Source organism: Momordica charantia, assembly GCF_013281855.1.
Source record: "Momordica charantia cultivar OHB3-1 chromosome 10 unlocalized genomic scaffold, Mcharantia_2.0 BLBB01000010.1, whole genome shotgun sequence".
Taxonomy (NCBI): domain Eukaryota; kingdom Viridiplantae; phylum Streptophyta; class Magnoliopsida; order Cucurbitales; family Cucurbitaceae; genus Momordica; species Momordica charantia.
Genome location: NW_028275158.1, coordinates 14,754,614 through 14,767,897, shown reverse-complemented (window position 1 = coordinate 14,767,897; position 13,284 = coordinate 14,754,614). Strand labels below are relative to the sequence as shown.

Here is a 13,284-nt window from a genome sequence, read left to right as displayed (position 1 = left end):
AGTAAACCAATAATGTTGGCCAAATAAAATCAGTAAGATCAAATAATAAAAACACCTCGATTAAATTAGCATAAATATATATGAGTTACTAAAACATAAATAAACAAGAGCTACAGCGAGTTCATCCCCCCCTGAAGGTGGGGTTTAGTTCATAACAAAAGAAAAGAGAAGAATAGATAGAAAAGAAATGTAGCTCATTGATGAAGAAGACAGTAAAGAAATGGAGACTTCCTCAATAGCAAAATAGTGACGCCAAGGAGAATCAGTCACGTCATTTAGCTCTTCTTCGATGAGAAAAGGTAGGGAATGTTCTCCATTTTTGATGCCCAAATGTTTTTTTTTCTATTATATGGCTCCCTGTGGCGGCTGGGCACTGTTCTTCTATCTATATTACGTCCTTAAAAATTAGGGCACCATCGGAAGGCTGTACGGACATGGTAAAGCTGGCGGAAATAAATTACTGCACAGTCACACGCTCTACAGCATCCTGAGCGGCTTCTAGCTCCAGCATAAATGCATTTTCTTGCCATATTCCAACAACACTTTCACAGGCTTGAAAGCACTTTGCTGCCCTCAACAAATTCTCCAATTCCTATACAAAATATTCATAATTAAGCATAATTCATTTAAAACGAGGGAAATGAGAATTCTAATAGCTTAGGGACCTAACTAAGTTAATCGGAAAAGTCTCTACACCGTACACGTGTAATGAACAAGCGGCTGGGATCATCTCGAAATTCGAAGCGTCGGAATACTCAAGTGCTCGGACAGCCTAGCAGATCGAAACATCTTCCACCTCCACAACAGTTATATTTATTCTACAAATCAAAAGTCGCCACGTGTCCTAGCTTGAACCAGGTAACTTCTCTGTCAGATCGAGATCGAACCTGACAGAGAGGGGGCCAATGTTTGGGGATAAAAATATCGTGAACACATGGAAGACGCTCATTGGTGCTTAGAAATAAAAGAGTATTCCAGGTCTACCTCGAACTTGCCGAGGAGACCGGATTTGTCTGTAAACAAGGCTAAGTGTAAAAAGCCGTGGTTCGACCTAGACGGGTTCGATCTGCTCAAACCCGACAGGTTCGACATGAAAAAGAACAAAGGTAACCGCCGATCGTGAGTACTGTCGGACCCACCACCTATAAATAGAGGGCCTCATTTCATACTCAGGTATCGAATCTCACCTCGAACCTAATATTTAGTCCGACCTATACTGACTTGATCGTCGGAGAGTTTGCCCTCTTGTGCAGGTTCACTCCATGGTTCGGGTCGAGTTGGTGACCGGGTTCGAGCTAGGTTCACAAACCCCGGTTGTGCAATTCTTTGCATAAACAGATGATTTATTTTATTTTGTTTGTTCAATTTTAAACTCATGGTGGGTGGCATGGGTTGTCTGTGAATTTTAATTATTCTTACTTTAGTGTTTCGCTTCGGCTTCTCTTTTGGAGAGTGTTAGTTGAAAGAAGAAATTTAGAGTTTAGTTTAATCCATGGGCCCATTTTTAATTTCGGCTTTTGGGGTTTAAATCAAGTGGCAAGGGAAACAAAATAAGGATGGGAGAAGGCAAGAAAGAGGAAAAACCCTAAAAGTAAACAATTTGTTTTTTTTTTCCCTCCATCACGTGAAATCCCTTCCCTTTCAACCTTCTTCTTCTTCATTCTCTTTCTTTGCATAGCCGCTAGCCTCCCCGACAATATCCGACGAGCGGCGGCGCTCTTTCCGATGACACACTCCGACGGACGAAGGTGCAGCAAGCAACTCGGCGGGCAGCGGTGTTCTTCTCTATTTTTCGGCAGTTCGAGGTGGGCGCGGCGGTCTGTTGTGTTGGGCGACGTCTCAAGGGTTCGATGGTAGCCAACGACCCATCTCAACTCAGTCTGGGAGACCCTCACACCCTTGTGGCGATGATTACGGTTGTAAAGACATTTTCGGTGCATTCTACTACTGTAAAAAACACAAACAGCTTGTTTTCTTGGTGTTTGGCGATTACCCATTTCCGTTTGAGGCCAAATTCACACTACCCACACCTATCCGTACTAGATCTAAGTCGCCTACACCTAAACAAAGTCGATTTCGTGGTAAAGGGACTTTTGAATCCCTTTATAATGGTTTTCCACGACTGAAAGTTGATAATGACTTGCTTTTTTTTTCCATTTTATTGTATAGGTGTTGAAAACGATGCAATAACTAGGAACGTGGGAGTGTGTAAGTAGTACTAGGGGCGGGTGTGTGTGTTTTTGTGGGCTGTTGGAAATGTTTTGACGATTTGTTTTGTTTATCATGTATCTCATGTATTTATGATTGTTGGAAGTGTTAGTTATGGTGATTAAACGCATGATTTGAAGTTCGTCGTTTGTACTAGCATTATGTTGCTGGAGATATTGGTTGAATTTGTGTAATGTTTTTAAGTGCTAAATGTATGTAATAGTTACCTATTGGGAAAGATATGTTTTAAGGCCTTTGAGAGTTGTGGTTATTTTTGTTACATTATAAAAAGCATGCTGAAGTTGTTTGCTAAGGTTTGATTTGAGCAAAGTGTCCTTGTCTATTTTTGTAAGTAGTTCTTACTTGTGGGGGTGAATGTTCTTTGAAGCATGAATTGCTTGTTGTTTGTGTGTGTGCGATGATTCGATTCTTTATAACTAATGCTATTGACCTATCGATGATGAGCTGTTGAATATATAAGTGGAATCTTGTATGTGAACAAGTTAGATATAGCATTGTTGTGTGAAACTGTTGGATGTATTTCTGAATTGAGTTGGATATGTTATAGTTGGGTGTGTTCTTAAAAGTTTTATAAATTGTTCTGTGAAAAGTCTATTATGTAAAGCATGCTAGAAGGTTATTTGTTGAACCTTTTGTGTTCTATATATTGTGAGCAGGTTAGTTGTTGTTAGATTATGTGTTATTGAGATTCGTGATGCATTAAAAATCATGCTGGATGATTTGTTCTGGATAGACATTGTGGTTAGTTTGAATAGGGAGCTGGTACTAGAATCTTGTTGGAGACTAGAAATGATATGTGGAGTTTGGATGTTATGAAAGAAGAACCAGTGAGTGTCAGGGCCCTGGGTACAAAGGTCGGGGGCTGATACGGCACTATTGGGTGTCAAGGCTCTGGGTACAAAGGTCGGGGATCGATATACCAGTCTCAGTACGGATGAATGTCGAGGCCTCGGGTACAAATGTCAGGGGTCGGCATGAAGGAACAAATCATTGGGCAGGCATTGCTAGTTGGGTGTCGAGGCTCCGGGTACAAAGGTCGGGGTCGATACGCCAACTTGGTTAAGATGGGTTTCAAGGCTCCGAGTACAAAGGTCGAAGATCGATAAACCAGTTTTGGTGGAGATGAGCGTCGAAGCCTTGGGGTACAAAGGTCAAGGGTCGAACGCCAAGGTTATGTGGAGGAATGTTGGGGCCTTGGGTACAAAGGTCAAGGACCGACACGAAGCGAAGAGTGAGATATGGAAAATTAAGGTGGTGACATGGGTTAGGAAGTGTTGTTGTCAGGAGTTAGCAGGCTAGGAGCTGTGAGTGGTGTTATGCGGAATGTTTGGCGTGTGTTGTTGACCTTATAACTTGCTGACTATCTTAATTGTTAGTTTGATATATATCGTGTTGCATATCGTATGTTTGGCATGCTGGTGGTTTGTAGTTAGTGAGTGCTAGTTACGGAGTATTTTATATACTCACCCCCCTCCTCTACAATTATTGTTTTTCAAGTAAGGATCTGAGTTACAACCATGGTGGTGACGTAGGGAAGGCCCGACTGAGGAAGGACCACTAGGCTGCATTGCACTCGTTTTCTTTCCTTCATTAGGATAGTCGTATTTCCTTTTAGCTTATGGACTTACTAGTTCAATGATGCTTAGGATGGCTTGTTTAGTGCGGTCTGAAGTGTCTCAACATTTGTAGCGCGTCAAGTCGATGTTATCTTTTGTGCCCTTAGATTTGCTACGAGTATTGACTATTGTTTAAATAGGATTAAACAGAATTTTATGTTTGTTTGGCCCACGGAGGGCGGGTTTGTTGGCTTTTTTGGCCTTAATCTCAACTTAATTAATTTTAATTAATTAATTAATTAATGTTTTGATGATAACAAACTTAATTTTATTTATTGACATTTTTTGTATTTTAAACTGTCCACAGTGTAGAGCTGGTTACAACGATTCCAACGACTGTTAGATCATCCAAATCGAAGCTCAAAGGCAGAAGTTACGATCGAAACAAATTGGAAGGAAAAATACCCGAGAAGATGACGTGGACAGTTCGTAAGCTCACACACACACACACACACAATTATATATATATATATAATTAAAATAACTTGTCACATCACTTTTTATATATATATATTTTTTATTTTATTATCATTATTATATATATATTATTCTTAATTTTTTTTTCCAAAATTATTTCAACCCTTCATTCTTAATGATTAAGATCTAACGGTTTAAAATTAAACTTGATTTTTTTACCATTTTCTTATTATTTCAACCCTTCATTCTTAATGATTAAGATCTAACGGTTTAAAATTAAACTTGATTTTTTTACCATTTTCTTCCCTCTATTTAAACTAAACTTCTCATTCAAAATCATACAACAATTCTCTTATTCTCAATCCTCCATAACTTCAAAATTTTCATTTTGCTAATCTCTCCAAGTTCTCAATTTTTCTTTCCATTATTTGTGAGAGAAATTTTATTCTTGTGAGGATTGAAATTTTTGTGAGCTCAAATTTGTATATTTACTCTATTTGAGAGTTTGTAAGTGTGTGTTTCAAAATCTTCAACTCATTGTAACGGTGTGATCCTCACTGTGGAGAGGATCGTCTTTGCTCTTGTGAAGAGCAGTGTACCGGTTTGACTCCTACCGTGGAAACAGTCAGAATTTCAATTTGCAACCCAAGAGGTGCTTGGGAAGTGGAGTAGGACAGTTGTGCCGAACCACTATAAAAATTCCCGGTGTCAAATTTCTCTAACCCTCTATCTTATTTATTTTTACAATTAATCTTAGAATTTGATTGTTTGCTTTAAATTTCTCTTGTTTGCCTTAGAATGTATTTTATCTTACTTAGTTGAAATTGCATATCTCAAAAAGTGTATTATTTTTGTTTAAATTGGGCCCATTTATTAAAAAGTTTATATTTTGTTAATTAAACCCTATTCACCCCCCTCTAGGGTTGCCATACCGATCCAACAGGGTTGATTTCTTTGGTTATTCGAATAATTTTGGACCTTATAGACTCTTGCTAGTTTACATTATGTGTTTTAAGTGTACGGGTGTATAGGTAGATGGTTAAAGTTACCCTAAGTGTGTTATTGAAATTCAGGGACGTTACATATCTCTTCTTTACCTATTTCATTTTCTCCCTCCCCCATTAGCTAACCCCATTTTGGGGGAGATTTTCATGCTGTAACTGCTGAACATCCAAAACTCTAACTGATTTATGTTTGCTTTTAAATAGAGTTGTGTTTATTTCTTCAATCTTACCGAACATTGATGTCCACCTTGTTCTGTATGTTAGCGTCTATATGATCCGGGAGGTTGTTCGCTTCCTCACAACTAGTAGAAAATTTGTGTCAGTATACACCAAAACAATCCATTGTAGTATAAAAACAAGGTCGTCTCCACAGGGATTATAGTTTTACTTGAAATAGTAAATTAGAATGCCAAAAAGTAAAATAAAAACAATTTGTTTAAAGTGATCTGGATGTTGTAACAGTAAATGATACAAATAATAAAATGCGCAAGAACAGAAATATTTTGTGATTCTACTCTAGAGCATCCGAAAATAGAAAAAATACAGAAAATGCGAAAAACATGCGATATGTGGGTAAATCGAGGGGGAATCACTCTAATGCTCTCACTCACGTCTAGATATACTCTAGTAAACTCAAAACGCTAAATGCCCAAACAGACTTGGCTCTCTCTCGAGATATCCAAACATGTTTAACCGCAACTCCCGTTGTAAACTAAACAAGCAATACATACAGTTGATAGGCACGAAAGAGTGAGTCTCATCCCTGAGTACTCACCATTCTACTTTAAAGAGAGAAATCTGATGCAAATAGAGGCAAACATGCAAAACAAGTATTTTTCCAAGCCTCAAGTGAGCATAACAAACTAATAATGTTGGCCAAATAAAATCAGTAAGATGAAAGAATAACAACACCTCTATTAAATCAGCATAAATATGAGTTACTAAAACATAAATAGATGAGAGCTACAGTGAGTTCATCCCCCCGAAGGTGGGGTTTAGTTCATAACCAAAAGAAAAAAGACGAGTGGGTAAAGAAGCTTCAGCAGCAGTGAAGATTCCTCCAGCTCAGTAAAGACGAGGTTCGACTTCTTCTTCGTCGACTTCTCCTCGAAATGGTTGAAGAATGTTCTCTAATTTCGATGCCCAAATGGATTTTCTGTTCTAGGGCTCTCTGTGGCGGTTGGACACTATTCTTCTATTTATATCGCATCCTTAAAAATTATGGCACCACTAGGAGGCTCTACGGATACGATAGAACTGGTACAAATAAATTATTGAGTAATCAGATTGATAAGGCAATCCTAATTCTCAGCCCAATGATCCAAGCTTTTGTTGAGCAAGAACCCTTGAATCAAAGAAATTAACACCTCCTTAAACAAGTTAGAATCAACCAAGAGAAAGGCTAGAAATTGATTACCTCTATGATCAAAGATCTAGAAGCAAGAATTGAGATCTTGTTCTAGAATGAGTCATTCCACAATCAAACTTGATCAAGGCTGGATTGAATGGCTCAAAATGCAATCTATCACAAGAATTGCAAGAAACCTTAGAAATGGCAATGGGATTTCTAAAGAAAATGTCTCTTGAGAGATGAAATTTCATTCAGCTAAAATCTGCCTTTTACATAGCTTGGATGAGACTTTTTATAGCCATTATATGATTGAAACCCCCAACCCTTCACTTCCCAAAATAAAACCCATAAGTAGTAATGACCAGAATTGGTCTACTTAATAACCTCTTAGAATTGAACTTTAAAGTTGAAACCATAATTTGGAAGACCAAAAACTAAAAAATTACAAGCAAAATTTGATGACTTAGAAACAACAATTGAATCTTTAAAATGTTGGCACAACGTCAATCTTGCAAACGTTGACCTTCACAACATCGTCCTCTCTTGGATTATTTTGCAGCATCTGAAATAAAGGTTGAACTGAGCCTATCCAATTTTGTACGTGAATAAGGAATGCTTGTTGAAGCTTCTTAGCCTTGGCTCGTGTAATAGGTCCAGTGGAGACGTGCGGAACACCATGATTCTTATCATCTTCCCCTCTTCAACAGGATTCGTCCTCGAATCAGATAAGTCATCACCTACATCAAAAGGACTCAAATCAGCAACATTGAAAGTAGAACTTACTGAAAAGTCACCTGAAAGATCAATCTTGTATGCATTATTGACAATTCTTTCAAGAACTTGATAAGGACCAGCCCCTCGTGGATGTAACTTTGTCTTCCGTTTCGAGGGAAAGCACTCCGTGCGAAAATGTATCCAAACCCAATCACCCGGTTGAAAAATCAGTTCTTTCCGTCCTTTGTTAATACGTGAAGCAACTTTTGAATTTTGTTTTTCAATCCTCTCCTTGACCTCTTTGTGTAAGGTTTTGATCAAATCGGCCTTACTTGTGGCTGCATCACTCACAAATTCATTAGATGGAATAGGAAGCAAATCAAGGGGTGTAAGTGGATTGAATCCATAAACAACCTCAAAAGGAGAACAATGTGTGGTACTATGAATTGCCCTGTTATATGCAAACTCTACAAATGGCAAACTTTCTTCCCAAGAGTTAATATTCTTAGAAATAATAGTTTTAAGTAATGCTCCCAATGTTCTATTAACCACCTCGGTTTGGCCATCAGTTTGAGGATGACATGTAGTTGAGAACAACAATTTAGCCCAACTTACCCCACAACACCTTCCAAAAGTGGCTTAAAAATTTAACATCCCTATCCCTAACAATAGTTCTAGGAATGCCATGCAACCTTACCACCTCCCTAAAGAATAAATCAGCCACATACTTTGCATCATCTGTCTTGTTACATGCTATGAAGTGAGCCATTTTACTAAATCTATCCACCACAACAAAAATACTATCTCTACCCTTTTTAGTTCGAGGCAAACCAAGAACGAAATCCATAGATATATTAGTCCAAGGTTCATTAGGTACATTCAAGGGAGTATACAAACCATTTGGTTGTGATCTAGACTTAGCCGATTTACATTTAAAACATTGTCTACAAACCTTATGCACATCATGTTTCATCTTAGGCCAAAAGAAGTGTTCATGCAACATATCATAACTTTTATGAATCCCAAAATGTCCCATCAATCCACCCCCATGGGCTTCTTTCACAAGCAAATCTCTTATAGAACATTTAGGAACACAAAGCTTATTTTTTTTAAACAAAAGGTCATGAAACACATAATAATCAGCCACAGCTTTCCCACCAAGACAAGATGCATAAATAGTTCCAAAGTCATGGTCATCTCTATATAACTCCTTCATATGCTCAAATCCAAGAATTTTTGCACTAAGAGAAGTAAAGAGATTGTACCTTCTTGATAATGCATCAGCAACCACATTGTCCTTACCTTGCTTATATTTGATAACATAGGGGAATATTTCAATAAACTCTACCCACTTTGCATGCCTACGATTTAGCTTGCTTTGACCTTTAAGATGCTTCAAGCTTTCATGATCGGTGTGGATCACAAATTCTCTCGGCCACAGGTAGTGTTGCCATACTTGCAATGTACGAACTAAAGCAAACAATTCTTTATCATAGGTAGGATAGTTCAACGAAGCCCCATTTAGTTTTTCACTAAAATACATTAAGGGCTTTCCATCTTGCATCAAAACAGCACCTATGCCCAAACCACGTGCATCACACTCGATTTCAAAAGTTTTATCAAAGTTAGGCAAGATAAGTAATGGTGCATTGGTTAATTTTCCCTTAAGTTCATTGAAAGCTCTCTCTTGCATTTCCCCCCATTCAAAAACAACATTCCTTTTCACTAAGTCATTCAATGGTGTAGCTATGGTACTAAAGTCCTTTATAAACCTTCTATAGAAGCTAGCTAGACCATGAAAACTCCGAACCTCACTGACTTTTTTTGGTGTCGGCCAATCCCTAATTGCCTTAACTTTCTCTTCATCAACTTCAACTCTATTTTTACCAACTATGAAGCCAAGAAAGTTAACCTTTTCCATGAAAAAGCAACACTTATTAAAATTAGCATAAAGCCTCTCTTTTCTAAGTGTAATCAAAACGGATCTAACATGCTCTACATGCTCAAGCAAATTCTTTGAATAAATCAAAATATCATCAAAATACACAACAACAGACTTCCCCAAGTATTCTATCAAAACATGATTCATTAAGCACATAAATGTACTAGGAGCATTAGTTAACCTAAAAGGCATAACAAGTCATTCGTACAATCCAAATTTAGTTTTGAAAGCTGTTTTCCATTCATCTCCTACATGCATCCTAATTTGATGATATCCAGATTTCAAATCAATCTTTGTAAATAGAGGGGTCAAATTGCTTCGAGAAAGAGAAAGCAAGAACCATGCAATTCATCAAGCATATCATCTAGCCTAGGAATAGGATGACGATACTTTACAGTGATTTTATTGATGGCTCTGCATCCACACACATGCGCCAAGTTCCATCCTTCTTTGGCACCAATATGATCGGTGATTACGCTTGTTTACATGCGTAAAAAGAAGGTTTTAGATGCTGTTTTTACAATGTTTCAGCTTTGTTTCGGATTTTTCTCGATCGTTTGAGTTCCAATTCATGCAAAATTCATATACTATGGTTTGTGGATGGCTTATATGGTATTTATGACATTTTAGGACCATTTGGGAGTGCAAATTAATCAAAAGAAGCGAAAAGACGAAAAAACACCTCAGGAGGCGCCAGGCGCCTGGGAAGCCTGCAGAAAACAGTTTTTCTTCCAACTTTGCCCTTAATGAAACGCGTCTTCCAATGCGTTTTGGTGGTTCCAACCGATGCATACGTGTAGAAGAAGTGTTCCACTATCAGTTTGAGCACGATTTGGTCAGTCAAAAGAGTTGGAAATGGGTGATTCACCATCGTTTTAGGACCTACCTAACCAATTCTGCACAGCTATAAATTCCAGCAACTTCTCCACCAAATTCATCAAGCCTTGCTTCCTTCTCTTGATCATTTTTAGTGTTTCTTTGTTGCTTTCTAAGTACTTTTGAGTTGCTTTCATTAGTTGCTTTTGGTTTTTAAATCCCGAGTACTTTACATTCTTTTATTGAGCTTTGTTTTGTTTCCATTTGTACTTAGTTATTTACTACTTATTCAAATATATAAAAATCTAGCACTTTGCTTATTCTCTCTTTGCCTTTACTTTATTTTTAGTTAAGAGAGTTGTGTTTTTGGAGGAAAGAGCACGTGACACTCTCCCTTGCTTGAAAGAGAAGGGCGAAGCTCTCAATCCCGATAAAAACTCTCCGTTAGTTAACTTTTGTTTTTCACACATGCATTCCACATTCAACCATTTTACTTGCTGTATTTTCTTCAATATGTCTTTCTAAATTCCCGTCTCTAGCCCGGTTATGGATAGTTAGCCTTTTATGTCTAAAAAGGGTTGCTAAGAAGTAGTGTTTTTACTTTTCATTCATTGCTCAACATGTTTTCCCAAAAAGTTAGGATTTAGAGAAGGCCACTGTAAGTCTTAACAAGTCAATACTGAAAAGGTTGCTTATTTGCATTGTTGAGTGGTTAAACCGAGGAGAGGAGCACCTTAGACATAAGGGTTCCGCTTAAGTAGCCTAGACATAGGACCTTAACCCGAGGTTGCGACTATTTCCATCCTAAAACTAAGATATATCTCATAATAGACATATTAGGGAATGTCTTAGGACTTTGAACTTGCTTAGACATAAGTAAAGTGAAAAGCGTAGTCGTTAGTTTCTAAAGTAAAATGCATATTATCCTTAGCGTGTCCTTGATTCTTTGTTGGCTAACTTGAAGTAAATCGGGCTAGGTTTTATCATTCTAAGTCCAAATCCCAAATCCAAACCATTATTTGTGACCACTTCCCATTTTACAAGAATCACTCATTCCAACATTCACTATTCTTTAAAACTTTAGAGTTTGGAAATTGTTTAGAAGTCCTTGAGGATCGATACTTGGATACTCCATCCATTTTATATTACTCTGACAGGTGTGCGCTTGCATCTATATAATTGTTACCACGCTTAGCGCGTGCGTTCAGCATAAACATCCCAGTCAAGTTTTTGGCGCCGTTGCCGGGGACTTTAGTTTTAAAATTATTTTCAAATTCTTTTAGTTTTTATTTTTGTGAATTGTTGTTGGGTGTAATTTCCATCCACCGTTTTTGTTCTATATTTTTGGTCGTTTATCTCACAAGGGTACGTTAAAGTGCATGAGCACAAGATCTTTTCTTCTACCCCTTGACCCTGAGATTGAGCGGACCCTTCGAAAAACTCGAAAGGAGCAAAGACTTCGAAAACAACTAGAAAAGCAAAAAGAGAGAGAAGGTGAAATCAGTCCTGAAAGTGAGGTAGAGAGTACGAGCACATCAATGGCAGATATTCCACCTCGTGATCCGGTTGATCCACCTGCTGTTAACGGTAATATGAGGGATCATGCGAGAAATGATGAATTCAACTATATCCAGATGGCGGACAACAGAGACGTGGCAATGCGAGAATATGCCGCCACGGCTTTTCAGAACTTTGATTCAGGGATAGTCAACCCTATTCCAGCCCATGCAAACTTTGAGCTTAAACCAATGATGTTCCAAATGTTGCAGACAATTGGACATTTTGGAGGGCAGGAACATGAGGATCCACATGATCATCTGAAATCATTCATTCAAATTGCAAATGCATTTCGATTACCTGGTATAACAGACGATGCTCTGAGACTAACACTTTTTCCATTTTCTTTGAAGGACCAAGCTAGAGCATGGCTCAATGCATTTCCACCGGGATCCATCACCACATGGGGGTCGTTAGTGGAGAAGTTCTTAACAAAATTCTTCCCACCTACTCGCCACGCTGATATCAGAGAGGAGATCATCTCCTTTAGACAGTATGATCGTGAACCTGTTCACGAGGCGTGGGAGAGATTTAAAGAACTAATCAGGAAATGTCCGAACCATGGCTTGCCGGCATGCATCCAGATAGAACATTTCTTTAGAGGCTTAGATCATCCTACTAAGATGATGCTAAACAATGCTGCCAACGGAGCCTTTACAAAGAAGACATTCAACGAGATAGTTGACATCCTAAATGACTTAGCTTCACACAACGAACTATGGTGTTCGCAAAGATCTAGGGCAGCACCAAAGAAGCAAGATCCAGCTGGAGTTTTGGCTCTGGACATTGCGACCTCGATGCAAAAAGAGATGGTTACAATGAACCAGAGGCTGAAAGAGATGGAATTGGGAATAAAAAATCCATTAGCCACGTCGATACAACCTGTGCAGTCGGATTATTGCACTCCTGCCCCTGTTTGCCAAGTCAACGATCTCATTTGTTCATTTTGCAGTGAAAACCATATCTATGATAATTGTCCACATAACCCTGCTTCCGTTTTTTATGTAGGACATGGGAACAATAGGAACTTTAACCCATATTCGAACACCTACAACCCAGGTTGGAGGCACCACCCTAATTTCTCATGGGGAGGACAAGGAGGTTCGAGCGGTTTTAATCAAGGGCAGAGCCAACAGAACAAGCAGCCCTATGTTCCACCTACACAGCAATACATCCCACCACCGCAACAACAGCAGTACAATCAGAGAACACAACTCCACCAGTTCACAATAACAACTCAAATCTTGAGAATATGATGAAGGAGTACATGGCCCGAACCGACGCAGTGATACAATCTCAAGCGGCATCAATGAGGAATTTCGAGACCCAATTGGGACAGCTCGCCAATGAATTGAAGAATAGACCACAAGGTTCTTTTCCAGGCCATACTGAATTACCAAAACGAGAAGGGAAAGAACAGTGCAAAGCTGTCACCCTCAGGAGTGGACTGGCATATGATGGACCAACAATGCCAACAACAGATGTACAGATTCCGTCCACTGAACCAATTGTAAAGATACCAGAAAATCCAACAACACCAGAAAAGAAAATATTAGAAAAGGTAATGAGGACACCCCGAGTGTTCCTCCACAGGTACAGCCTTCTTTTACTCCTATTCCCCGTTTCCACAAAGATTAG

General features: G+C 38.6%; 1 non-coding gene across 1 annotated transcript; it reads right to left on the bottom strand.

Moving 5' to 3' along the window:
* Positions 1 to 12,107: 12,107 nt before the first annotated feature.
* LOC148208637 (small nucleolar RNA R71) lies at positions 12,108 to 12,214 on the bottom strand. Its single transcript, XR_015788637.1, has one exon. It is a non-coding gene; the product is annotated as a small nucleolar RNA R71 (small nucleolar RNA).
* Between the last annotated feature and the right edge of the window lie 1,070 nt (positions 12,215 to 13,284).